Genomic DNA, 25,259 nt, shown 5'->3' with positions numbered 1-25,259 from the left:
ACACATATGCACACACACATTACAAGAGTTGCATGTAATTTTAGAATTCACGGACACCTCCATGCCAGGGAGGAATTATTGGAAGCCAAGCTTTAAGTAATTAATGCAGGCATGCAATTACATGTGTGGTTGTGTTCTTACAGTTCATCACATAAAGCTAGCAAACAGAAAGATTGTACTTCCTGACTTCCTTGAGGTGGGATGGCATCATGTGACTTGCTCTGGCCAAAATCTGAGTTGGGTCAATTATGAGTTAAGCACTTAATTGCTAAGGCAAGACCTTCCAAAGCAGTCTTTCAACCCATCTTGACTCTCTGCAACTGGGTCCCTGAGTGCCCATAATGACCATGGTGGTTGTGTAGTTGTGTAACATGAATGAGGAATAAACCATTGTGGTTTAAACATTGATATGTGAGAGTTCATCAGTGAAGCCTAGTCTGATAAAATATGTGAAAAAGAAACCTGTTTCAACCAGGAAATGGCCTTTCTCTTCCAGGCAAATTGGGAAATTTGGATGACACCAGACCATAGGCAAGAATTTGTGGGATAATGTAGCACATCCCTTCTGAAAAAAAAAAGTATAAAACTGCACTGATTTCTCAGGCTCCCATGAAATACTTAAATACTCTCTGGGAGACAAAAAGAACCTATTTTAATTGAAAGCATATGACTTTTCTTCTCCCATCTTGAAGTTTTTAAGTGGCATGTGTCATGTTTTCTTGAAAACAAAACCAATTGAGGTAGGAAAAAAAAAATCCCTGTAATGTTTCTCATTTGAACAGAATTCAGACATTTTTCCATAAAACTTTATTTTTCAAATTTTTCCAACTAAGATTTTTTAAAATTTTACAATAAATGCTACAAAAAGAAAAAAAATTCTTTAGTGCATCCGACTCTCACAGTCCTTTTGTCTTCAAATACATGGACAACATATCAACACATGATTTTTTCTAGGCAATGTTGGTGGGTCTTGATATGGTTAATTTAAAAAACTGAGCTAATAGCTGATGGACGAGGTTGAATCCCCTTCAGAGAATGGCAGAGGAAAGTTCTTTCCCGGAATGAGTCACACGGTCCTCACAGCGGCTGAGTTCAACGGTTCCTGTTAGTCAGAGTGCCAGAGTTTATTCCCCCCACTCTTTGTTTTTATAGCAATATTAATTCCATTCCTATGAACTGAGGTTTGGACAAGTTCCTCCTTGATTTTTAAAAACATATTAGTAGTGAATCAGGATGGGCCCCAAAATAAGAAAACACACACACACAAAACTTCTGCATGATTCCACTTATATTAGGTCATAAATTCATCCATTTCTTATGCTTTATACTTCTTTTCCATCATTTGGTCTTACCAGAAAAAAAAAATGAGTGGAATATTCTCAAATATGTCCTCTAATTAACCAAATAGTCTGTGAAAGTTTCATTGGTAAAGCAGAATGAGACTTAAGTAATTTATTTGAGAGGTACCCCTCAGGAATTTTTAAAGTTCATTTCCCTCCTCCCCTTCAAATGCTCACAAATGCCAAGGACAATCTGTATTTTATGTGTGTTTATTTGTGTTAATTGCTCAGTTGTGTTGACTCTTTGTGACTCCATGGACTGTAGCCCACCAGGCTCCTCTGTCCATGAATTCTCCAGCCAAAAATACTAGAGTGGGTTGCCATTTCTTTCTCCAGGGGATCTTCCCAACCCAGGACTCAAATCTGGGTCTCCTGCATTGCAGGCAGATTCTTTACCATCTGTGCTATTAAAGAAGCCTAGCATTTCATAGTTTCACTCAAAAAAGTAAGAAAGCAATGCACATAATATTCATGGATACTTAATTAATGTCAGTAATTATTAAGTATATCTTTCTAAAATATAGTTTTTGAAACCATAATATATGTAATTTTAGTTCTGAACTGAGATGTATTTTCCACATTTAACCATGGAATTTTACTCTTAACAATTAAACCTCACAAGGCTTTGAAAATTCAGGTTGATGATAAACACAATGGCCTAATATAGTCCACTTACAATAATTGATGGTAAGTTATCAATTTATAAATTGAAAAGCAGACATTCTTGCTTGAGGGTGATAGTAGTATTCTTATATCGCTTAGGCTTTTTCTGTTCACAGATTGTGAAACTGATATTAGAACCTGTATCTCCTGAATTCAAATGGTTTCTTTAAAAAATAGCAGAAAACAAACATGGTTACAAAACGGGATGGTCACAAGGAGAGATAAATTAGGAATCTAGGACTTCCCAGGTAGCACCAGTGGTAAAGAACTCACCTGCCAATGCAGGAGACATAAGAGACGTGGGTTCGATCCCTGTGTTGGGAAGATCCCCTGGAGGAGGGCATGGCACCCACTCCACTATTCTTGCCTGGAGAATCCCATGAACATTGGAGCTTGGTGGGCTACAGTCCATAGGGTCACAGAGAGTCAGACACAACTGAAGTGACTTAGCATGCATGCACATATATAAAATGGGTAAACAACAAGGACCTACTATATAACACACAGAACTCTACTCACTATCTTGTAATAACCTATAATGGAAAAAAAAATCTGAAAAAGAATGTATATATGTATAATTGAATCACTTTGCTGTATACTTGAAACTAACACAACATTGCAAACTAACTATCTTCAATTAAAAAATGCATAGTAGATTACAAGGCAAGATGGCAGAGGAATAGGATGAGGAGACCACTTTCTCCCCCACAAATTCATCAAAAGAACATTTAAACACTGAGTAAATTCCACAAAACAACTTCTGAATGCCGGTAGAGGACATCAGGCACCCAGAAAAGCAGCCCATTGTTTTCAAAAGGAGAAACTTTTCATCTTTAACCTAGATGTTTTATCAATGGTGCTGTATAGATGGAGAAGTCTTGAGACTACTGTAAAAAATAAGGCTGAAAACCAGAAGCAGGAGGCTTAAGTCCAAATCCTGAGAACACCAGAGAACTCCTGACTCCAGGGAACATTAATCGACAGGAGGTCATCAAACGCCTCCATACCTACACTGAAACCAAGCACCACCCAAGGGCCAACAAGTTCCAAAGCAAGACATACCATGCAAATTCTCCAGCAACACAGGAACACAGCCCTGAGCTCTAATATACAGGCTGCCCAAAGTTACTCCAAAACCACTGACATCTCATAACTTATTACTGTACACTTCATTGCACTCCAGAGAAAAGAAATCCAGCTCCACCTACCAGAACACCAACACAAGCTTCTCTAACCAGGAAACCTTGACAAGCCACCCGTACAACCCCACCCACAGCAAGGAAACTCCATAATAAAGGGAACTCCACAAACTGCCAGAATACAGAAAGGCCACCCCAAACTCAGCAATATAAACAAGATGAAGAGACAGAGGAATATCCAGCAGGTAAAGGAATAGGATAAATGCCCACCAAACCAAACAAAAGAGGAAGAGATAGGGAATCCACCTGATAAAGAATTCCAAATAATGATATAGTGAAAATAATCCAAAATCTTGAAATCAAAATGGATTCACAGATAAATAGCCTGGAGACAAGTATTGAGAAGATGCAAGAAAGGTTTAACAAGGACCTAGAAGAAATAAAAAAGAATCAATATATAATGAATAATGCAATAAATGAGATCAAAAACACTCTGGAGGCAACAAATAGTTGAGTAACAGAGGCAGAATATAGGATTAGTGAAGTAGAAGATAGAATGGTAGAAATAAATGAATGAGAGAGGAAAAAAGAAAAACAAATTAAAAGAAATGAGGACAATCTCAGAGACCTCCAGGACAATATTAAATGCCCCAACATTTGCATCATAGGAGTCCCAGAAGAAGAAGACAAAAAGAAAGACCATGAGAAAATACTTGAAGAGATAATAGTTGAAAATTTCCCTAAAATGGGGAAGGAAATAATCACCCAAGTCCAAGAAACCCAAAGAGTCCCAAACAGGATAAACTCAAAGCAAAACACAAGACACATATTAATCAAATTAACAAAGACCAAACACAAAAAACAAATATTAAAAGCAGCAAGGGAAAAACAACAAATAACACACAAGGGGATTCCCATAATGATAACTGCTGACCTTTCAATTGAAACTGTTCAGGCCAGGAGGGAATGGCAAGACATATTTAAAGTGATAAAAGAAAATAACCTACAGCCCAGATTACTGTACTACAAGGATCTCATTCAAATATGAAGGAGAAATCAAAAGCTTTACAGACAAGCAAAAGCTGAGAGAATTCAGCACCACCAAACCAGCTTTTCAACAAATGCTAAAGGATATTCTCTAGACAAGAAACACAAAAAGGGTGTATAAACTCAAACCCAAAACAATAAAGTAAATGGCAACAGGATCATACTTATCAATAATTACCTTAAATGTAAATGGGTTGAATGCCCCAACCAAACTACAAAGACTGGCTGAATGGATTCAAAAACAAGACCCCTATATATGTTCCCTACAAGAGACCCACCTCAAAACGGGGACACATACAGACTGAAAGTGAAGGGCTGGAAAAAGATATTCCACACAAATAGAGACCAAAAGAAAGCAGGAGTAGCAACTCATATCAGATGAAATAGACTTTAAAACAAAGGCTGTGAAAAGAGACAAAGAAGGATACTACATAATGATCAAAGGATCAATCCAAGAAGAAGATATAACAATTATAAATATATATGCACCCACCATAGGAACACTGCAATATGTAAGACAAGTGCTAACCAGTATGAAAGGGGAAATTAACAATAACACAATAATAATGGGAGATTTTAATACTCCACTCACACCTATGGATAGATCAACTAAACAGAAAATTAACAAGGAAACACAAACTTTAAATAACACAATAGACCAGTTAGACCTAATTGATATCTATAGGACATTTCACCAAAAAACAATGAATTTCACCTTTTTCTCAAGTGCACACCGAACCTTCTCCAGGATAGATCATATCCTGGGCCATAAATCTAGCCTTGGTAAATTCAAAAAAATTGAAATCATTACAAGCATCTTTTCTGACCACAATGCAGTAAGATTAGATCTCAATTACAGGAGAAAAACTATTAAAAATTCCAACATATGGAGGCTGAACAACACACTGCTGAATAACCAACAAATTGCAGAAGAAATAAAAAAAGAAATCAAAATATGCATAGAAATGAATGAAAATGAAAACACAACAACCCAAAACCTGTGGGACACTGTAAAAGCAGTGCTAAGGGGAAAGTTCATAGCAATATAGGCATACCTCAAGAAACAAGAAAAAAAGTGAAATAAATAACCTAACTCTACACCTAAAGCAACTAGAAAAGGAAGAAATGAAGAACCCCAGGGTTAGTAGAAGGAAAGAAATCTTAAAAATTACGGCAGAAATAAATGCAAAAGAAACAAGAGACCATAGCAAAAATCAACAAAGCCAAAAGCTGGTTCTTTGAAAGGATAAATAAAATTGACAAACCATTAGCCAGACTCATCAAGAAGCAAAGGGAGAAAAATCAAATCGATAAAATTAGAAATGAAAATGGAGAGATCACAACAGACAACACAGAAATACAAAGGATCATAAGAGACTACTATCAACAATTATATGCCAATAAAATGGACAACGAGGAAGAAATGGACAAATTCTTGGAAAACTACAACTTTCCAAAACTGAACCAGGAAGAAATATAAAATCTTAACAGACCCATCACAAGCACAGAAATTGAAACTGTAATCAAAAATCTTCCAGCAAACAAAAGCCCAGGTCCAGACGGCTTCACAGCTGAATTCTACCAAAAATTTAAAGAAGAGCTAACACCTATCCTACTCAAACTCTTTCAGAAAATTGCAAAGGAAGGTAAACTTCTAAACTCATTCTATGAGGCCACCATCACTCTAATACCAAAACCTGACAAAGATGCCACAAAAAAAGAAAACTACAGGCCAATATCACTGGTGAACATAGATGCAAAAATCCTTAACAAAATTCTAGCAATCAGAATCCAACAACACATTAAAAAGATCATACATCATGACCAAATGGGCTTTATCCCAGGGATGCAAGGATTCTTCAATATCTGCAAATCAATCAATGTAATACACCACATTAATAAATTGTAAAATAAAAGCCATACGATTATCTCAATAGATGCAGAGAAAGCCTTTGACAAAATTCAACATCCATTTATGATCAAAACTCTCCAGAAAGCAGGAATAGAAGGAACATACCTCAACATAATAAAAGCTATATATGACAAACCCACAGCAAACATTATCCTCAATGGTGAAAAATTGAAAGCATTTCCTCTAAAGTCAGAAACAAGACAAGGGTGCCCACTCTCACCACTACTATTCAACATAGTTTTGGAAGTTTTGGCCACAGCAATCAGAGCAGAAAAAGAAACAAAAGGAATCCAGATTGGAAAAGAAGAAGTAAAACTTTCACTGTTTGCAGATGACATGATCCTCTACATAGAAAACCCTAAAGACTCCACCAGAAAATTATTAGAGCTAATCAATGAATATAGTAAATTTGCAGGATATAAAATCAACACAGAAATCTCTTGCATTATATACACTACTAATGAGAAAATAGAAAGAGAAATTAAGGAAACAATTCCATTCACCATTGCAACAAAAAGAAACAATACTTAGGAATATATCTACCTAAAGAAACTAAAGACCTATATATAGAAAACCATAAAACACTGGTGAAAGAAATCAAAGAGGACACTAATAGATGGAGAAATATATCATGTTCATGGATTGTAAGAATCAATATAGTGAAAATGAGTATACAACCCAAAGCAATCTATAGATTCAATGCAATCCCTATCAAACTACCAACGGTATTTTTCACAGAGCTAGAACAAATAATTTCACAATTTGTATGGAAATACAAAAAACCTCGAATAGCCAAAGCGATCTTGAGAAAGAAGAGTGGAACTGGAGGAATCAATCTGCCTGACTTCAGGCTCTACTACAAAGCCACAGTCATCAAGACAGTATGGTACTGGCACAAAGACAGAAATGTAGATCAATGGAACAAAATAGAAAGTCCAGAGATAAATCCACACACCTATGGACACCTTACCTTTGACAAAGGAGGCAAGAATATACAATGGAGAAAAGACAATCTCTTTATCAAGTGGTGCTGGGAAAACTGGTCAACCACTTGTAAAAGAATGAAACTAGAACACTTTCTCACACCATACACAAAAATAAACTCAAAATGGATTAAAGATCTAAACATAAGACCAGAAACTATAAAATTCCTAGAGGAGAACATAGGCAAAACACTCTTTGACATACATCACAGCAGGATCCTCTATGACCCACCTCCAAGAATATTGGAAATAAAAGCAAAAATAAACAAATGGGACCTAATTAAAATTAAAAGCTTCTGCACAACAAAGGAAACTATAAGCAAGGTGAAAAGACAGCCTTCAGAATGGGAGAAAATAATAGCAAACGAAGCAATTGACAAACAACTAATCTCAAAAATATACAAGCAACTCCTGCAGCTCAATTCCAGAAAAATAAACAACCCAATCAAAAAATGGGCCAAAGAACTAAATAGACATTTCTCCAAAGAAGACATACAGATGACTAACAAACACATGAAAAGATGCTCAACATCACTCATTATCAGAGAAATGCAAATCAAAACCACAATGAGGTACCATTTCACGCCAGTCAGAATGGCTGTGATCCAAAAGTCTACAAGCAATAAATGCTGGAGAGAGTGTGGAGAAAAGGGGACTCTCTTACACTGTTGGTGGGAATGCAAACTAGTACAGCCACTATGGAGAAGAGTGCGAAGATTCCTTAAAAAACTGGAAATAGAACTGCCTTATGACCCAGCAATCCCACTGCTGGGCATATACACTGAGGAAACCAGAATTTAAAGAGACATGTGTACCCCAAAGTTCATTTCAGCACTGTTTATAATAGCCAGGACATGGAAGCAACCTAGATGTTCATCAGCAGATGAGTGGATAAGAAAGCTGTGGTACATATACACAATGGAGTATTACTCAGTCATTAAAAAGAATACATTTGAATCATTTCTAATGAAGTGGATGAAACTGGAGCCTATTATACAGAGTGAAGTAAGCCAGAAAGAAAAACACCAATACAGTATGCTGCTGCTGCTGCTGCTAAGTCGCTTCAGTCATGTCCAACTCTGTGCGACCCCATAGACAGCAGCCCACCAGGCTCCCCCGTCCCTGGGATTCTCCAGGCAAGAACACTGGAGTGGGTTGCCATTTCCTTCTCCAATCCAATACAGTATACTAACGCATATATATGGAATTTAGAAAGATGGTAACCATAACCCCGTATGCGAGACAGCAAAAGAGACACAGATGTGTAGAACAGTCTTTTGGACTCTGTGGGAGAGGGAGAGGGAGAAGGTGAGATGATTTGGGAGAATGGCATTGAAACATGTATAATATCATATAAGAAACGAATCGCCAGTCCAGGTTCGATGCATGATACAAGATGCTTGGGGCTGGTGCACTGGGATAACCCAGAGGGATGGTACGGGGAGGGAGGTGGGAGGAGGGTTCAGGATGCTGAGCATGTGTACACCCATGGTGGATGCATGTTGATGTATGGCAAAACCAATACAATATTGTAAAGTAATTAGCCTCCAATTAAAATAAATAAATTTAAATTAAATAAAATGCATAGTAACAAAAAAAGAAAATAGGTGCTTTGGTGAGTTAACTGCTTGTTTGTTTTACTTAAATACATATTTTTAATGCAGTTGGAGAGTTGAGTAGGTAAATATGTGAAAGGGAAAACTTAAGAAATCAAGGAATGATTTTCTGCAAATAGAAAAATCTTTTTTTTTGAAACGTGATTTTTTAAAATAACTTTATTTATTTATTTATTTGTGGCTGTGATGGGTCTTCATTAGTACATGGGCTTTTCTCTAGCTGCAGAAAGCTGGGGTTACTCTCTAGTTGTGGTGCATGGGCTTTTCATTCTGGTGGCTTCTCTTGTTGTAAAGCATGGGCTCTAGGGCATGGGGGCTTCAGTAGTTGTGGTTCCCAGGCTCTAGAGCACAGGCTCAAAGGCTCTATAGTTGTGGTGCCCGGGCTTAGTTGTTTCACGGCATGTAGGATCTTCCCGGACCAGGGATTGGACTTGTGTCTCCTGCATTGGCAGGCGGATACTTTACTGCTGAGCCACGAGGAAGCCCTAGGAAAATCATACTAGAGAAAGGAGAAGACAGGAGAGACCTCAACTGAAATACTCAAGTTTTGTTTTCATTTCCCACATCCCCACACCCAGAAGGATCCTGATCTCATTGACCTGAAGCCACAAGTTAAAAACTCAGACACAGAGTGGAGCCTGAGCATCTCCAGTGCTGACACCCAGAGGAAGGCCAGAGATACCAGAAGAGACACGGGGGCCCACCAGCTTTCGCAGCTCTAGCCAACATATTAGACAGAATTCTGCCGTGACACAAACTGCAAAGTCTAAAATAGGGCTGCATGTGCCTTGGGCTTTCTTAAAAGAAAAGGAATGGGTTTTCCAGGACAAAGTGGCCCAGGAATTCTCTGTCTGTGGAAAACATACATATATACATTTTTTTCCACACATACACCATTTGTTACATATATATATATATATGAACTTCCTAATTAAACTTTTTAATATCTTCTCATGTTGAGTTCCACCCATGTAATTTAGATATTTTGTGAGTGTCTGGAGACAGAAATATGCCCCACGTGGCAATATTCCATGAAACTAGCTGGAGAAAATCATGACATGGAAACATAAAAGAGATCCGGCCCTATTCCTAGTCATCTGGTTAAATGAACTTTCCCTAATAGACTTCAAGCATCCCAAATATACTCCATCTTAGATGGAGCAGCCAGGATCACAGAATGAGTGGTTTCAGGCATTTTGAGACTAAAATTCACCCTTTGTTTTCAGTCAACATGATTTCAGGATTATCATCTAGCATCTTCTTCCCTGCCTTCATATCCCTAAGGCATAATATTTCTATTCAGCCTAGTGCAGATTTTAATCTTCTGGACCAGCATGATGGAACCACCCCTCAGGGAAGGTGGGGGGGTGGTGGTGCTGTCCACAGGAGGACAGACATTTCCAATAAAGGGAGCTAGTCCACAATGGATTAGGCCACCTTTCTCTTCTTGGGAAAATGTGGGGACACTGGCAAAGCCCTACTGTTTTGTAGAACAGGAGAGCTAGCTGAGAATGAATGGTCTCCTCTGGGAAAACTTTCCTTCTGTAGTTGTTGGAGCCCAATGGGGAATGTTTTTCTTTCTTTAAGATTTCCAACCTCCCTACTTGGTCTCATTGCTGCCAAGTTGCACACAAACATGCCTTTGAATCCAGACTTTTGCTGGCCCCTCTGGTTTCATCCTGATTTCTTCTTCTGGTTAGGGTTCCACGCTGGGCCTGGTGCTCACACAGTATTGCACATGGGGAAATTGCCTAATAAATCACAGGGATCATGGGCTCCTTGTATAAATGGGGGTTTTCTTCATATATCTTCTACCTGGTGCAAAATGCATTGAGGGACTGATTTTCTATGAGTCATTGTGCAATTTTATGCATTTGCAAGAACCGAGGTCTTTAATAAATCAGACCTTTGGAGTCCTTGGAGTATTTTTCTTTATACCACGGACCTGAACATTTTGTATGGTTTGTGGTCATTTGTTTTTTTAATATTCTGGTTGGTTTTCAGTTTGCTTGGTGGTGTTGGCTGCAGATGCATAATTCCTGCTTGAGTTGAATTTTCCACTCAGAGCAATTTTATAGCTCTCCAGTGTTCACAGAGACCAGAACGGGACATGTCTGCCAATTTGACCAACTTCATTGACAGACTCAGAATCTTAAGTGTGGGCCAAATAATGGGCGTGATTCATATCTTACAAGCACCCCCATTGATTAGCCCAGGATCTGATGCTGGCCTTGTGTGAATAACATTCTCCAGCCTTCTCATCAGGGTGTCTTGGAGTATGCAAGGCCCTATCCCACATGGAACACAAATGTTATCCCTCATTTCCAGCACGTATTCTCAGGGTCAATAAAATCTTTTGGGAGAGATGCAATATCCACACAATCCTGAATATCTTTCTCCCTGATTATGTATGAAGTAAAGGAACACTGAGTGTTCAGAACTGAAGCAAAATTGTCATTCAGCACACTGACAGACTGGTTTTATGAAGAAAAACAGTACTATAGCTGTTCTATTGCATGGAAAGGTGACATGATTTTAGAAAGCCTTTCTCATTCTATTTTTTGTTAGTTTTTTTTTTTTTAAGGTCATTGCCACCTCCAGATTTCCTACCATTACTTTAGAGGATGTCCCCCTGAAACACAAGTGTTTAGGGTATGCTTACTATCCAATGTTTTGCTAAGAACCAAGGAATACATACATTCGAGTGAAAGTCACTCAGTCGTTTCTGACTCTTTGTGACCCAGGCCAGAATACTGGAGTGGGTAGCCTTTCCCTTCTCCAGGGGATCTTCCCAACCCAGGAATCAAGCCAGGGTCTCCTGCATTGCAGGTGGATTCTTTACCAACTGCGCTATCAGGGAAGCCATATACACACATTTAATGTAAGGCAATTCCTGTCTTCTAGAAGTTTATATTCTAGGTGAAAAACATGAGGTCACCACAGAGAACAGTATAAAAACAATGCAGAGTAGTACTGATCACTTATTCATTCAAGTAGAAGCTCTTTTTCTATAGCATAATTTATTTAGCATACACGTCCAAAACACTTGAGATAGCTTCCAGTGTTAAAATACGTATGATACAAAACATTAAAAAATAAACCAGAAAGATCAGAAACAGTTTAGACAAAAAAATATTTGACTATGAGTCCTCAAGTACAACAAGAATCCCTTACTATTGAAGCAGAAAGCAAAATCCAAACAGACTTTCATGTCCTCATTAGGTAAAGCCAAAGAATGAACTCTTTCTTGATATAAAACATAATGAATTTGTTTGAATAAATTCAAAATATAAGTTGACACTGTCAACAAGATATCAGAACCTCACAGGATCACTTGGGGATTGGCTGTGATTAATAAGAGATTATTTAAGGAAAGCTACAGAGGACCAAATTAGGGCAAGTGTGTGGGTGGCAATGCAGATGATTTTAAGAATTAAGAGTATTCAAAATTAAATACAGTAAATCACAGATTGAGAAAGGAACCTCCTTTTCAATGGTCTTTCAGTCAAATCATCTCAGCTTGCTGTCGTTAACTCCAATGCTCGCTAATGTCTGCTAACTTTCCCTTTCAAAAAAAGAAACAGCAACCTCAGGCTAATTGCTTTCAATAGGTAGAAGTATCCAGTGATGATTTTGAACATGATTTTGGTTTTGGTTTATTTATTTATTTTCATGGTTTTCTATTTGTATGAAATGATATGAATTTTCTACTTATGATTAAAAATATAACATTTCCCCATAATTTTTTAAGTGAGACTTTTCACCTATCCTGTTGGTATAAATTCAGAAGTCTAACACTTGCAAGCATTGAGGAAGGTATGAATTCAGAGCTATCTGTAATGATTGGTGGCAGAATAAATTGATGTGACTGCTTTGGAAAACAGGTTGGCATTGCCTCCTTAAATGGAATATTGCCTGCTTTAATGAGTCACCATCCCAGCCTGTATATTCGTATCAAGATACATTTTCGCACTTGAATGCAGGTGATACGCAGAATAAAGTTCACAGCAGTCCTCTGAACACTAAGGAAATCACGAACTCCACCAAATACCCAATAGCAAAAAAAAGTAGATGAATAAATGGTGGTGAATTCACATAACAGAATATTATTATGAAACTGAATGAACTACAACCACTGAGAATAACAGAGATAAATCTGAGTTATATAAAATGAGAAAAAAAGCAATACTCAAAAAAGATTGCGTAGAGTTAGATTAATTTTTTTAAGGTTAAAAACAATTAGAGTAAAACATGCACATTTTAGATCTACATATTGATGAAATGAGACTATACAGAAAAGGAATGATGACCACAAGATTCAAGATTCTTTTCCTGGGGGCAATGGGTAGGTGGGTAGATTGTGGAAAGGGGTCATATAGACATCCTGGCTTTTGTTTGGGGTGGTGGTTTACAAACACGTATTACATAGTCAAAGAAATTAAATAACTAACAAAATAAGAAAACGTATACGCTTTGATGATGAGAGTCTGTCAAGAACAACAACAACAACAACAAAAAATGATGTACTCAATTCTGTGTATTTCAGGTCCAATTGGAAATGTAAGGAAGAGGATTTAAGGAAAGATACTAAGCAAAATAAGGTTCAGGTGTGAAGCAGGATACAACTGACTGAAATTTGAAAAATGCTGCAATAAAAGAAGTTCCTTCCCAGGCAGGCTGGTTTTGGTAGTTCAAATGACTGAACATTATAAGTCAGGTTAAGGGGCGATTTGGAAGGCATCTAAGTTGAAAATGAAGTTACCCACAGGGCCCAAAGGAAGCAAAGAATGTAGGGCAGCATGGGAACCATGGAGAAAATAGGATGGTCGACAAAGGATCTAGCAAGGAAGCTCAGAGCATCTGGGGCTGTGATGTGGTCAGGGAGCTCTAGTCAATGCCACGTGGAACCCTTTTTGATATTTGAGACCTGACATATCTAGTTCTTGAAGTGTCCAGCTGAAGGTTTGTCTGTGGTACTTACTGGTAACCTACCTTTTTCCAGAAAGAATAGAGGATGGCTTGCAATATTATCTGAAATACATTTGGGTAATGTAAGAGAGGAATAAAAGAGTTATTAAAGTGGGGGAAAAGCCAAACTGGAGTCAGCAACACTCCTAATACAAAAGAAAAAAAAGTGCCAGCCAGAGAGTTGTCCACTGCATTTGCCACATAACACGTGGAGGAATCAGCAATGCTATCTTTATTTGTACTTTCACAGGATTCACAGTCCATTTTTGAATGCTGTATTGCAGCATTCCTCAAACGAAGGCAAGTAGAATTCATGATCCTCTGGAAAAGCTTTCTTGAGAGAGACAAGCACACGCACTGGCTTTTGGTAACCTAATTTATGAGTAAGTAAAGGAACTGCAAAAATGGATGGAGAGTATAATAAGCCTTATATGATGTCTACTAAATAATAGTTTCCACAGTACTTTTGGCAGGAACTCTATAAGGATTAGTTTTTGAACTGTGCCTGAAGTGTATGTTCATTTTAAATGGGGAGCTCCATGTGCTTCAGATTTGTGATGGACAAGTGGAAGAGTTGACCTGGTGATGCTAACATGGAAAAATATGGTTTATATTCCAGTCCAGGCTGAATGCTGTCCATTTTTAATAACAAGGGAAGGGTAGGATGTGGTCTTTAAGAATAGGTCTTTAAGCAGTGGAGTAACAAGAAAACATTGGTGGTTAGAGAAGGTTAACCAAGGAAAGAGTTATGGCTTTACGGGGCTGGACATTGGAGGTATGAAGCCAGTTAAGAACTTAGGTAGCAGCTGGGGCCCCAAAGTTACCTCTCAGATGGTAGCCCATCTTTGTATGCCTCCTTCTTTCTGAGTGAGTATCCCAGCACTGTATGGGTATCTGTGTTGCTGTGCACAATTTCAGCTGATTTAATTCCCTAACGTAACTCTTTTTAGTTGTCTAGGGAAATAATGATCATTTATAATAAACCCTTCCTACAAACACTAGTCCAGAAGCTAAAGAGTATACAAGATGCGGCAGGCACAAAAAAGAAATCAATATCAAGGGTTAAGTTTCAAAATTCCATTTTTTTTTTTCCAATTTGGAACAGACTTGAGCAGCATAAGAGCTGACATTTCTGGCTGAACCATTACAAAGATGTCACACAGTTTCTCACAAAAAGTGAATAAAGTTGAGATATTAATAAATCAATCTGAAGTATCTTTAAGCTCCTAAAGATGAGGAATGAAGCCAACAGGAATCCCTAAAAAACACAGAGTGTGCCCCCAAATCTAGGCCCCTCTTGACTTTGTTACCTTGCATCCTCTGGTAGTTCTGTTGTGCATTCATCACCACATTCTATTGGATGGTCCTCACTTTCCCCCTTTGTTAAATCACAGCAAACCTTCAAATCAGAGCCTTCTGGCAGAAAGGAAGAAAGCCAAACAAACCAAGATAGATGTGAGTGGCTGAATGGAGGCCTGCTGTGGAGTATCAGTCCATCAGGGCAAGTGCATCCAGTGAAGATATGAGGAAAGGGAGAAATAGATGGTTAGATAGAGAAAGATGAGCCCAGTGCTATTGAATCTGGTCAGCTCCTGAGTTTTTGTGCTAATGTAGTGTGAAAAACGAAAAGTATGGATGCTTCCATAAGTTGAACTTCCATGCCATGCCAAAGTCACACAAGTTTTCATGCACCGTAAGTTAGTTACTGACGGACAGTCCCCATGCTTACAAGATCTTTGAGGCCGTTGGCTCAGGCTACAGGAGCTGGGAGCTGGGTTCCCAGAAGTGAAGAAGGATGGAAAGGAAGAGAAAGAAATATATCAATTTCCTTCTGACAAAAAGATTTCTTTAACATTAAGTTAAAGCTAAAAATGTCTTAGATCTTAAGAGATCATGTCCAATTAAAAACCTGATTCTACAGTATTCAATAAAAAATTTAAGTCCACTTAAAATGTAGCTTTTATTACCTTTACTAGAATATATTAAGCTGAACCACAAAAAATATTCTACCATTTTTGACCTACCAAGCCAGACTTCAGTCTGATACAATTATCAGGAAGGAAGGAGTGAGGTAGGGAAGGAAAGAAAGAGGATACAAGGAGAAAGGGAAGAAATACAATATGCTCCCTTTCTTACTGGATTATTCAGGGAGTAAATGACTGATTATATACACAGTGTTTCCAGCTTTTTGGCTGCACTGCTTAAATCTCAGGTTATTTTATTGTCACCATCAGTAGCATAATCCGCTGGATCCACGGGGGCTCTGATGCACGTTTAGGGATGTCATGCTTCTTCTACAGACTGGTGGTTATCTAGTTAAGAGATTTATAAGCTGGAAAGAAAAAGAAAATGCAACAAACCCAACAAGAAGGGAGCTCAGTGCATGCGGAAGATGATCACATGGGAAGTGAGAAGAGACAGAGGAGCCTGAGACACGCTCACCACAGTCCCTGTGGGGCTGCTCCAGGCCAGCTCAGGAAGGAGTCCCGAAACCGGCAGGCTCATTAATCATGGCGGCAGCCCCGGGTGGGAGACAGAAAGCGCGTTTCCTTTGTACAGAGGCATGGAGTGGGGTGGGGACCATCCTCTGCTCCTCTGTGATCCCTCCCTACGAAGCTACAGAAGACCTCCTAGTGCGTCTCTTGAGGCAACAGTAGGATCTTCCAGGTGAGAGTCCAGCCCTCTGGGCTGCTGCGGAGGAGGCCCCCGCCTCCCTGAGTCATTTCTCCCCAACCCCCTGGCTCCGCATCTCTGAAAAGAGGCTAGGGCATCAGCGGTCCCCGGACCAGAAAGAAAACCGAGCCAGCAAGCCGGTATTCCTTTCACACAGACTTCTGAGAGTTTTGTCGTTGCAGTAGTTTTAGTAAACTTTGCGGGGACTTTCTTTAAATGGCTAACTTCTCCCCTTTTCCTTGTCAAGTGAGCGAATTTTTTTACATTCTTGGAACAAAATTGAGAATTCCCCTTTGCTGTTTCGTTCTGCTCTACGGAAATGCACACCACCCACGTGGCGCAATTTCAGGAGAGTTGGGAAGACCCTTTTACCCCAAGAGTCCCCTTACCGTGTTCCCACGGTGCCCATCTATACAAACAGCTCCAAAACCAATACAGATTATTTGAACATTTCCTCTTTTCACCTCTGCATATGTGTAAAGGATTTCTCAATAAAACTTTCCATGAGAAAAAAAGAGACCCATAGTTTTAAATGTGTATGCATGTACTCATGCACACAATCATTCTTTAAGGAAGAATGAAAACATGGTAAGTGTCTAAATGAGATCTGAATGAATTTCCTGTAACGCTTACCTAAAACCAAAAGACAATGCAGAGAGGGGACACAGAAAGCAGGGATTAATCTAACTCATTAATAAATAGTTTGAGAAGGTCATTAAAGTACAGTGAATATGAGAGTCACAAATATAATTGCTCTTCAGCCCATTGTAATTCAGTTTTTAATTTTCTTATTATTGAGTTTTGAGCTTTCTTTATATATTCTGCACACAAATCATTTATTAGATTTGTGATTGCAAATATACCTAGTCTAACCTTGTGTTGTCAGTCTCTTAACCATTTCTTTTAACAGAATAACAGTATTTAACTTCGGTGATATCCAATTTATCAACATTTCCTTCTATGGGCAGTACTTTTGGTGTCATGTCTAAGAATGCTTTCCCTAATACAAAGTCATAAGGATTTTTTTGTCTATGTTTTCTTCTGGATGTATCCTAATTTTAGCTGTATCTTAGATCCATTTTGAGGTGACTTTTGTATAAGATGTGAAGTTTAAAGTTCTCTTTCTTTATTTATTCATTTTCCATATGAATACACATGTGTTCCAACATCAGTTATTGAAAGATTGCCATTTCCCAAATGAATTGCTTTTGCACCTTTGTCAAAAAATTAACTAGCCATATTTATGTGGGTCTATTCTGCACTCTTTATTTTCTTCCATTAATCTCCATGTCTGTCTCTTCATCAATATCACACTACTTTGATTACTATAGCTTTTCAGTAAATCTTAAAATTTTATAATAAAATTTCTCCAACTTTATCTTCTTTTACAAAACTGTTTTAACAGCTATTCTAAATTCCTTTCTTGTGCATATAAATTTTGATATGCTGCTGCTGCTGCTAAGTCGCTTCAGTTGTGCCCGACTCTGTGCGACCCCATAGACGGCAGCCCACCAGGCTCCCCAGTCCCTGGGATTCTCCAGGCAAAAGTACTGGAGTGGGTTGCCATTTCTTTCTCCAATGCATGAGAGTGAAAAGTGAAAGTGAAGTCGCTCAGTCCTGTAAGACTCCTAGCGACCCCATGGACCGCAGCCTGCCAGGCTCCTCCGCCCATGGGATTTTCCAGGCAAAAGTACTGAAGTGGGGTGCCACTGCCTTCTCCAAAACCCTAATTTTGACATACACTAACTCAAATGGACATGAGTCTGGGTGTTGGTGATGGACAGGGAAGCCTGACATGCTGCAGTCCACGGGGTTGCAAAGAGTTTGGACACGACTGAGTGACTGAACTAAACTGATGCCTATATCTACAAAAAATTCTACTGGGATTTTGATTGGGCTTGTATTAAATCTATAGATCAATTTTGGGAAAATTGATATCTTTACTATACTGATTCTTTCAATTCATAAATATCATTATAAATAAACAGCTATTTTAGTAGCTATTAGAGTCAGTAGCTCTATTAGAGCTATTTCATTCTTACTTGATTCCTTTCATCAGCACTTTGTAGTTTTCAGATTACAGATAGCATGTATGTTTTGTTAAATTTATCTCTAAGTATTTCATTTCTGAACCTATTTCACATATATTGTTATGAAAAATTTTGATTTCCATATACACTTCTAGTGTTCAGAAATATATTTCTATATACTTCAAAATATTGATCTTTGTATGTTGAACTTGTATTCTGCAACTTTGCCAACCCCACTTATTAATTCTAGAAGTTATTTTCTTATTCCTTGGCATTATCTACATATACAATCATGTTATCTAAATAGATACAGATATATTTTTCCCTTTCCCATCTGTAAACCTTTTCTTTCTTTTCCCCTTCTTTCCTTCCTTTCTTCCTTCCTTCTTTCTGTCCTTGATTTTTCCCTTTTTGCTTTATTGCTCTAAGTAACACTCTAGGATAATACTGAATAGGAGATTTGATAGTAGGGAATTAACAAAATGGCAATTCTAAGTTCTACCTATTGAAAAATTGAAACTTTAGATGGAAATAGATTAAAACTTCTCCAATCAAAAAGACACAGAGTGACTGAATCCTTTTAAAAGGAAAACAGACTTTAATAATATGCTGCCTTTAAGAAACTCACTTTAAGGGCACACATAGGCTGAAAGTGAAGAAATGAAAAAAGATAAATATAAGATCACACACATGTACATACTCACAAAACTACATCATTAAATTCACAATTAGCACTGGGGAGGAAATAAAGAGCATGCCATAGAGTACCTAATCAGCACAGAGGGCTGTGGAAAGCTTCCCTAAAGAAGTGATATTTAAGTCGAGGCTTAGTGATGAGTAGGACTTTTGTGGGTGAAGAGGAGTGAGAAGGAGCATTCCTGACAGATATGATCCCATGGGTTGGACATTTTAAAATGCAAAGGAACTTTTCCTGGGCAAAGAACAAATGTTGGTATTTTAGAGCACATGGAAAGGGGTAGGAGGAGAAAAGAGGAGGCCAGTATGAGTTAAACAAGGTGTGCAGACCTGCCTCATGTAGAGCCTGAAAAGGATGATCCCTAATCTACACCAGGCCATCTAGATCCCCTGGGGTCTCCTTCTGAAAAGAAGCAGATAGAGGAAAGCAGGCCTCAGTACTTCTGAAGACTGCACAGAAAGGGATCGGAAGACCAGGATGATCCATTATGTGTTTCCTACACTATCTCCCCTGATTCTACAACCAGAAGGGTCTCTGGTGGGAATAAAGAAAAGAAAGAAAAAGAAAAGAAACTTGTATACGTGGATGGACCTAGAGATGGACATACAGAGTAAAGTAAGTCAGAAAAACAAATATTATATATTAACACATATATGTGGAATCTAGAAAAAATAGTATAGGTGATCTTATTTGCAAAGCAGAAATAGAGACATGGATGTAGAGAACAAACATATGGACACCAAAGGGAGAGGAGCAGGATGAGTTGGAACATTGGAATTGACATGTATACCCTACCCTATATGAATTAGATAACTAATGAAAACCAACTGTATAGCAAGGAAACTCTACTCAGTGCTCTGTGGTTACCTAAATAGGAAGGAAATCCAAAGAAGAGGGGATATATCTATATGTATACTTGATTCAATTTGCTGTATAGCAGAGAATAACACAACATTATAAAGCAACTCTACTCCAATAAAGATTAATTAAAAAAATAAAGAAAAGACAAATGAAACTTGTATGTAACCATTGTCTTTCACTGCATTGTTTGCCTAAGAACTGTGGAGACTAAACCCTCAAATTTGAAAAGTTACTTTGCAGTTTTTTTCTGGCATAATACATTTATTATAAAGGTGTGCGATGAACAGTTATGAGGTCCAGAGGAATTATGAGCACAAAATAGCAAAACAAGTTAATGGCAGAAAGGCTGGGACAGAGCCCAGAACCCCCTCATGTTTGCCATGTGTGATGAAAGCATAAGCATTGATGTTGACATCTTTGCAGACCAAGCCCCCCTTTACTTCTCTAAGTCAACTCACACTGCCTAGGAGACACAGGGCTCTTTGTCAGCATGATCTTTCTGCATGTAGCCATGTTGGTAGTTCTTCAAAATCAACTCACTAGTGTCAATCACCTCTGATCTTCTCCAAAACCAATGGGTGGGATTAAATCGATTCTAGAATGCTCCTGGAACTTACAACCTATATTCAAATGAGGTCATATTTATCTGAATCCATTTAAAAATATTGTTTTCACATTTTAATGCTAAATCTCCTACATTTCCTGTCTCTCAACTCTGTCCACACTGAACATACTGATACAGGAAGTGTTTGGTTTCTTCTTTCATAAAACAAAACAATATGAAGAGCCTCAGCTTTACAATCAGCTTGACACATGTGAATACACCCTAATGAAAAGTCAACTCTGTAGAACAATGCCAAGAGCTGGGCAGATGTCTGAAATTGGGCCTTTATCTGAAAATGAGGCAAGAGTCAGAGGTCTGCTTCCTGGGAAACTCATTCACTGAAGCAAAAGGTCAGAAAGACTGGTTATAAATCGAAGCTAGCCAAGAGGAATTGCAGTTCCTCCCACTGTTGACCAGAGGAAAAAGCAAATAAGCCACTCACAAGGGAACGGCCTACAGCCTCTTCTGCACCAGTCTGTGGGGTGTTCCTCTCTTGTGCCCCAACTTCCTACTCCCTTACTCCAGACACTGCTGCCCACACAAGTTCCAAAGACATTGTGAATCCCCGATGGCTTGCTTTGGGTGATGTCAAATAAGAACACTCATGTCAAGATGCAACTAGAAAGAATATTCCAGAACAAGCTGAGCTACTTCAGCATTTCAAGACATTTGTCTGGAGAGGAAAGAGCATAGGACAGATAACACAGCTGTTTATGGATATCTTAAGGACCACCAAGTGGAAGTAGGGTGAGGCTTATTTAGTGTGGCTCCAGCACACAGAATTATATTGGACTGGAGTTAAAACCATCTGTTTTGCTCTCTTGCCTCAGTGAAAACAACTGTCACACTGTGAAAGTGAATTTGCCACATGTTGAGACTGCAACCTGAGAGTAACATGTAAGCTGAGGTAGGTAATCACTTGGCCAAGATGATTCCCTCTTCCCTTTCAGAGAGTTATTTTGCCATCTGTGAAAATAATATAGCATCATTGCTAATCTCATCATTATAGTCATTAACTAGACTATTAGTTTTCTTCTATGATTTAAAGCCCACTGTAATAGTTATTATTATTTTATTACACCCAGATTCTACAGAACTTTCAAAAAAATATGGCTCCAACTCTAAGGGAAAACAGATACATACAGGAGAAATTCCATTTTGTCATACTATTGGAACCCTTATGTTCCAGTAGATAAAGGACACCTTCCTCTAAACCTCCACACTCTAATATTCACATGTTCAGACTTTTATGGAAATCCCTCATGGCTCAGATGGTAAAGAATCTGCCTACAATGCAGGAGGTTTGTGTTCAATTGCTGGGTTGGGAAGATTCCCCAGGAAAAGGGAATGGCTACCCACTCCAGTATTCTTGCCTGGAGAATTCCATGGACAGAGCAGCCTGGTGGGCTACAAGCCATGAAATAGAAAGAGTTGGACATGACTGAGCAACTAACACACTTTTAGACTTTTATATTCTTTGATTTGTCATCCCAGGATCTCTCATTTCCAAACCAAGCTGTGCATGGAAATAGTCAATAGTTGCCACTCTTCTTTCTCAATAACTGTCAGAATGTTTTCTGGTTAAACATTATTGGTGAGAGGAATTAAATAGTGTGCAGAAAAGATGAGCTGTAAATTCGCCTTTTTTAAGCTACATCCTAATTTTTAGCTACCAGCCGCTAAACAGCAAAAGATCAGAAAGCCAACAAAGATGACCCACAGTGACCCTACCTGAGCTGTGTGTTTCTCTCAGGGTCAGAGGGTTAGAAAAATGAGTGGACCTTTAATTTGCACAGTAGGAGAGAGAGAACTTCAAAAACTCCCCATCTTTCTCCTGTGTTTGGACCTCTGCCAGACCAGGCATATTCTAGCTCCTTCTGGGAAAACCACCTTCTCCCCTGCAACAGAAAAACAAATGAACCCCAGCATTTAGACCAGCTGATGGCTTCCAGGGAAAATATAAATGATCCACCTGCTGAAGCAAGGAGATGACATGGAGTTGGCTATATTTGAAGATGACTCATGCTGATGACTTCCTTGTGGTTGTCACTGTGCAGCTTCTCATGCCCCTCTAATTGCTGGGTGGACAGCTCAGCAAGACCATATAGCCCTTACTGTCTGTGCCTCTGATCTGTCTCTACCCTGACCCTTGAGCCCTTCTGTGGTGTGGCTCTGACCTCATTTCCCAGTAGCCACAATGATTAACCCACTTCCTCCCTCAAGCAGGCACTGGTGAATGTTTGTTGCGATGAACTTGAATCCGAGGAAACAGATGAAGATGGTAGTCTGTCTAGTTGTCTTTTAAGACACAGGTAGGCAGGTTTGTTTATAACTAGTCTATTTTTAGAGTCTTGCTGGAAAAGTCTAGCTAATTCTAATGTGCCTGCACTAAGTTGCTTTGCCTAGATTCATAGAACCTCCAGGTTGATAAAAGAGATCTTAAAGGTTACCCAGTCACACAGATCCTCTGAATACATTTATGTGTTTTCCTCCTGGGCAGCAGTGGTTCTTAACTCTTCTCAAAGGCACATATTCCATCCTCATCTCACAAGGAGAAATACACTTTTGTCAAATAAAATGAATGCTCAGATTTCTAAATTAATTCTAGATCATGGATGAAAATTCCTTTTCTTTCCTTTTTTCTTATATGTATTTTTTACTTACTAAGTTAAAAAGGAAAAGATATATGAATATAACTATTAAGTATTATATAGTCATCTTTACTGATATTATTTTTAGAGATAGAAGACATTTGAATTACCTCGTTTTTAATGAAATCATTCAAAGAATACTAAGTCCATACACAGTATAGCATTCTGTATATATATTGCATACACATTTAGTGCTAGATCAATAAGCAGCCTTATTGACTATGTACCATATCCTCCCTTATTTTACTGAAAAGGACTATTAGGGACAGAGGAAAGGGGATACACCCATGAGTGTATAGTGGAAAAGCCAGTTAAAGGAGAAAGAAGCTTAAATGGAGACTGAAGGAGAAACAAAGACCAAGGAAGAAAGAACAAAAAGGGGGAATAAAAGAAAGACAACAAAATGGAAATAGAGTCACAGATGTATAAAAACTTATGGTTACCAGGGGTAAGGATGGGGAGGGATAAATGGAGATTGGGATTGACAGATACATACTAAATAGATAACTAGTAAGTACCTACCTGGAGCAGCAAAAGACAATGCACTCCGGTATTTTTGCCTGGAAAATCTCATGGACAGAGGAACCTGGCAGGCTACAGTCCATGGGGTTGCAAAGAGTCAGACACAACTGAGCAACTATCACTTTCACTAAGTACCTACTGTATAGCATAGGGAATTCTACTCAATGCCCTGTAATGACCTATCAGGGGAAAGAAGCTAAAAAGAGAGTTGGTGTATGTATATACCTGATTCACTTTCTTTTCAAATCAGAGAATTGATCTTTTCAAAGCATCATTTTAGTGATTTGATTTCTGGAATAGTCTGGACTTTAAATATTCTTTCCCATTGTGACTATGAGCAAACCACGTCAGACCATATATTCTTATTTCTTCACATATAAAAACATAGTCTATTTTTGTCTCAGCATTCATGGGACAGAAATTGCTCAGGTTGACTAACACATGTGGCTGTCAGGACAGTGCACACTTCTGAAAGTCCTCTAAGCCAAGTCTGTACTTGGGTGACCTTATCTCCACTGTGAGCTCAGCCCTCCAAATGAAATCAGTTTGTGAAATTCTCATTTGCTTTTCATTTTCATGCCCTATTCCTCTGTCCTTCATCCCTATCAACCAACTAGCATCTTCTAAGCTCTAAGCCACTTAGCATACTCTACTCTGGCATTTCAGACCACCCTTTGAAACACCAATTTGGATGCATGGCATCTTAGAGTAAATTGTTCATTGATACATCAGCTACATTAAAAATCTATAGAAGTCAAGGTAGGTCTAAAGTCTGGATGAATGCAATATCTGTCTTGGACAGTTCAGAAGTTCAAAATTCACACAGTCATAAAATAGAACAAATATCATAGTCTGACCCTGTCAGATTTCTCCACTGCTGTGATGAGCATAAACCATTTACTGGAAAAATTGATATGCTTTTATCATTATTATTTTCAAAATTGTGCCTTTGGTGAAACTGACTTGGGACAGAATACAAAATTAAAGCTAGTTTAAAATGCATAAAACATGGGATGGCAACAGTAATTAAACAACTTAATTCCTCCCCTCCTCCAGGGTAATCCAACAGAAAATTTCATGGGAGTATTCCAGTTGAGAAATCCCAAGGAGAAATCCCAAATCACTCTAACCTTCATATGGTAAGTGTTAGTACTCCATTGTAACTCAGCTTCTACACCATCTTTGCAATTTGTAAAATGTAATAATAAAAAAAAAGTTAACTCCTCAAACTGGGCACTTCATAAGGATGCTCTCAGACTGCTCATCATCTCCTCTTAAATATGGGTATGTGAGCAAAGAGGGGCTGATTTCAGTCCTTGCTGCTTCCTTGAAATCTTCTCTTACTTGCCAGGGAGATTTTGAACAAAGGGTTGTATATAGAGAGACAGATCTGGGAAAGACAAGGAGCAGAGACTAATATAAAAACTAAAACATTAAAGAAATGGACAGGTATGTTTCAGAGAATTACGTTTAGAAATAAGGGTGTAGTGAAGAAGTACAAGCTGGAATCAAGATTGCCGGAAGAAATATCAATAATCTCAGATATGCAGATG

General features: G+C 38.4%; 1 long non-coding RNA gene across 1 annotated transcript in view; it reads right to left on the bottom strand.

Annotated features, from left to right (window-relative positions):
- Positions 1 to 907: 907 nt before the first annotated feature.
- LOC129658598 (uncharacterized) overlaps positions 908 to 25,259 on the bottom strand; it is a 47,531-nt gene continuing 23,179 nt past the window's right edge. Inside the window, exon 3 of the long non-coding RNA XR_008717434.1 lies at positions 908 to 1,102. This is a non-coding gene — a long non-coding RNA (uncharacterized LOC129658598). The remainder of the gene's footprint in view (positions 1,103 to 25,259) is intronic.

Source organism: Bubalus kerabau, chromosome 8 (genome assembly GCF_029407905.1).
Source record: "Bubalus kerabau isolate K-KA32 ecotype Philippines breed swamp buffalo chromosome 8, PCC_UOA_SB_1v2, whole genome shotgun sequence".
NCBI lineage: Eukaryota > Metazoa > Chordata > Mammalia > Artiodactyla > Bovidae > Bubalus > Bubalus kerabau.
Note: the sequence above shows the minus strand (reverse complement) of the source record. Positions and strands in the feature narration are given on the sequence as shown.